The 4,051-nt window shown below is 40.3% G+C and overlaps 1 non-coding gene across 1 annotated transcript; it reads left to right on the plus strand.

Moving 5' to 3' along the window:
- Positions 1 to 3,534: 3,534 nt before the first annotated feature.
- Positions 3,535 to 3,641, plus strand: LOC128284479 (small nucleolar RNA R71). Its single transcript, XR_008274904.1, has one exon. It is a non-coding gene; the product is annotated as a small nucleolar RNA R71 (small nucleolar RNA).
- The last annotated feature ends 410 nt before the right edge of the window (positions 3,642 to 4,051 follow it).

Below are 4,051 nucleotides of genomic sequence, written 5' to 3' on the forward strand. Positions count from 1 at the left end.
TATAAGCCCAGTGCAACACCGAACTCTGGGACACTTAGCTGGCAGACCAACCTACCTAGGCGAAACTGGACCGTGCCAGGATCATTGTAATTTGCCATTACGGTCTGAAGATGAAACGTTAAGCATAGTTCTATTGTGAGTTCGAGGTATGTTGGTTTGATGATCCCAAAGAATAGCTCCCAAGGGTCAGTGGTTAGGAGGGCCCGAATCGCATAAGCCAACTGAACTTGTTCTATGGCAGCCCAGTCGATGCAGTGGCTTGCAATGAAAGGTCAAGCCCGAAGTATTTGGAAAAGCTCTTCTTGGGAGAGGGTGACGAATTTTCGTGGTTGGACCCGTGGAAGATGACGCTTCCTTCCATTTCTTAGAAGGAGGTATGGCGGTTTTCTTTCCTCGTGAAGACAACATGGTACCTGCGATCAAAAACTATTAATTCATTTTGAGGAATGATTAAAGTAAAATGAAGATGATTTGTAAATAACAATCATAATGTTAGCAACTACTAAGACTAACAAGTCATTCAAAGCAATCAATTGTATGGCATAAAAACTGGCAACAAATTTCATGGAATGCAATATCTGTGACGGATTAAATGTTAACACTAAAGGCATGAGTATATATATTGTTCTAATCATGAATATTTACTTCTAACTAATCAAATAAAGTAGAGAAATCATATAATGAGTAAGAATTTTAGCATGAAAAAGGTAATAACTATTTTAGATATAACATTTGTCTGATAAAAATAAGAAAGGAACATGAAAAATTTCATATTATTATGATAAATAGCCCTAGAAATTAGTAAGAATAAACAAGAAAAGAGTGAACAAACGCTAGAAAGAGGAGAATGGGCGTTAAAAACGGAGTTGGAGGCGGCGCACGGGCATGGCAAGGAGGCCATGTGGAATTGCAGTGGCTAAGGTTAGGGTTTTTGAGTAGGGAAGACAATGAATACTGTAGGGTATTTATAGATTTTGGGGCACACAGCCAGGGAACACTCCCGTGGTCCCCAATTTTAGCCTGTGTGATTCGTGAATTTTGAATTTGGGCACGTCTGACATTTAGTACACGCCTGTGTTCCTTGGGCGTCTTGGTACACACGGTCGTGTCGCACAGCTGTGTCTGAAGTTATTCGCTTCTCCCACGCCCGTGTATTCAGACCCACGCCCGTGTCAATCTAACAAGCTCGACCACGGGTGCTAGACAATGGCGTGTTGCATGCCCGTGCTGTTTTAACAGGTTCACCCACGGTTCTTCCACACGGGCGTGTCTCACCCCCGTGTTGTTTTGGGAGGTTTGACCATGGCCATGTCACACGGCCGTGGCATTTTATCGCAGCTTGTGTTTGGGAAAAATTATTGTCCTGTTTTCACACGGCCCTAAGTATGCCCGTGCTCTTGGCCGTGTCCCTATGGAAAACCTATATTCAAGAGCTCCGTTAGTAAGTTAGATGTTGAAGACTAAATTTTAAAGAAGTTGATACAGTTAGTGCTCAGGTTACCTCCCAAGAAGCACTTATTTATAGTCTAAGCTCGACTTACCTCTCCGTTGAATGATCATGGTGGTTTGAGGAGTTTATACTGCTCATTCCTGCTATTAATCTCATCAAAGTAAGGTTTTAAATGGGTGTTGTTTACCTTAAAAGTGCCAAACTTGGGATGACTCACATCGACCGTACCGAATGGGAAAATGCTAAGTACCGTAAGAGGGATTTCTTCATTTGATGTGGTAACGACAATGTGGGGATCTATGGAATCTAATAAGACTCTATCTCCAACCTTAAGTTGATTTGGGAAGGGATTAAGCTTGTTCTATCAAAGATTCGGTTTGTCAGGTATTCTCAGTTTATGCATCAGCCATTCATCTAGCTCCTCAATTTGTAGACTTCGATCTTCATGAATGGGTCCTCTACTATTGCTTACGAATGACTCATGTGCTTCCTTTAGACTCATTTCCTGCAAAGTAGGTTGTACCATATTGTCAGTTTTAATAGAATGGACTAAACGATCACCTTCAATTTTCGATGCGTTGCCAGAATTGCGAGCTTGAAGAGTGATTGTTTCGTCTCCCACACGAAGTGTGAGTTCACCCATGCCAAAATCAATAATTGTTTTATCAGTTGCTAAAAAGGGCCTTCCTAGAATTAAAGGAGTGTTGCTATCCTCTTCTATGTTTAGAACAATGAAGTCAATGGGAAATATAAATTTATCGATTTTAACTAGCACATCTTCAATAATACCCCTAGGAAATCTTATAGTTTTATCTGCTAATTGGATGCTCATCCTAGTCTATTTGGGTTCCCCGTGACCTAATTGTTTGAACATTTTGTAAGGCATGACGTTAATACTAGCCCCCAAATTAGCTAATGCATTATTAACATCTAAACTACCAATTAAGTAAGGAATTGTAAAACTCCCTGGATCTTTAAGTTTGTTGGGTAGTTTATTCTAGAGAATAGCTGAGCAAACTGTGTTTAGCTTAACATGCGATGCCTCATCCATCTTCCACTTATTTGCTAAAAGCTCCTTTAAAAATTTCATTGCGTTTGGCATATGTGATAGAGCTTCAATAAACGGTAAGTTAATATGTAATTTTTTTAAGAGTTTAAGGAATTTACCAAATTGTTCATTTGAGCGGTCTTTCCTTGTCGCATTGGGGTATGGCACACGAGGTTTATTTTTGACATTCACTGATTTGTTTTCATTGTGATCTACCTTACCTTGACCTTTGCTTACCACAGTTTCTTGCCTCAGTTCTGGCTCAGGCTCAACAAATCCTTCTTCATCTTAAACGTTAATCGCGTTGAGCTGTTCCCTTGGGTTAGGTTCAGTATTACTTGGCAAGCTTCCTTGTGGTCGTTCGGAGATTAGTTTGGAAAGCTGGCCTATCTGAGTTTCGAGCCCTTGGATCAACGCTTGCTGATTTTTAAGTGCTATTTTGGTGTTCTGGAAACTGGTTTATGACACCGAGATAAACTTTGTGAGCATCTCTTCAAGGTTCGGCTTCTTTTCCTGTTGATATGGTGGCTATTGGTAGCCCAGAGGTGGTTGTGGTCTTTGACTTCCTTGACTGCCCCACGAGAAATTGGGGTGCTTCCTCCAACCTGCATTGTAAGTGTTACTATATGGATTGTTTTGAGGTCGAGGATTATTACCCATGTAATTTAATTGCTCGTTATTGATGTTGTGGCCATAAGGTTGGTATTCCGAATGGCTTGTTCCACCTCCACTTGCTTCGCATTGCATTACTGGGTGAACCTGTGAGGAACTAAGCAAACCATCAGTCTTTTTATTCAAGAGTTCTACCTGATTAGAAAGCATGGTGACCGAATCGACATTATAAACATAGGTTGTTTTCGTTGGCTTTGTCCTCATGACTTGCCACTGATAGTTATTCAATGACATCTCCTCTATAAACTCATACGCATCTTCAGGTGTTTTATTATTGATGGTTCTGCCAGCAGCTGTGTCAACCATTTGTCGAGTCGAAGGATTCAGGCCATTATGGAATGTTTGAACCTGAAGCCAAAGTGGTAACCCATGGTGAGGGCACCTTCTCAAAAGGTATTTGTATCTCTCTCACGCATCATAGAGTGTTTCTAAATCCATCTGCACAAAAGAAGAGATATCATTACGTAATTTAGCCGTTTTAGCCGGTGAAAAATATTTTAATAGAAAATTTTCAGTCATTTGTTCCCAAGTAGTGATTGACCCTCGTGGTAATGAGTTCAACCACTGTTTACTTTGTTCCTCAATGAAGAAGGGAATAACCGAAGACGAATGGCATCATCAGAAACACCATTAATTTTAAATGTATCGCATAGTTCTAAGAAGTTGGATAAATGAGCGTTGGGATCCTCATCCTAAAAACCATCAAACTGAACAAATTCCTGTATCATTTGAATAGTGTTAGGCTTTAGTTCAAAAGTATTTGCAGCTACAGCAGGTCTAACTATGCTCAATTCGGCTCCTGTTAAAGAAGGATTAGCATAATCATACATAATGCACGAAGCAGGATTTTGATTAACTGAAATTGCAGGAGGTAGCTAATT

The sequence above is a fragment of the Gossypium arboreum genome, chromosome 11, assembly GCF_025698485.1.
Source record: "Gossypium arboreum isolate Shixiya-1 chromosome 11, ASM2569848v2, whole genome shotgun sequence".
Taxonomy (NCBI): Eukaryota; Viridiplantae; Streptophyta; class Magnoliopsida; order Malvales; family Malvaceae; genus Gossypium; species Gossypium arboreum.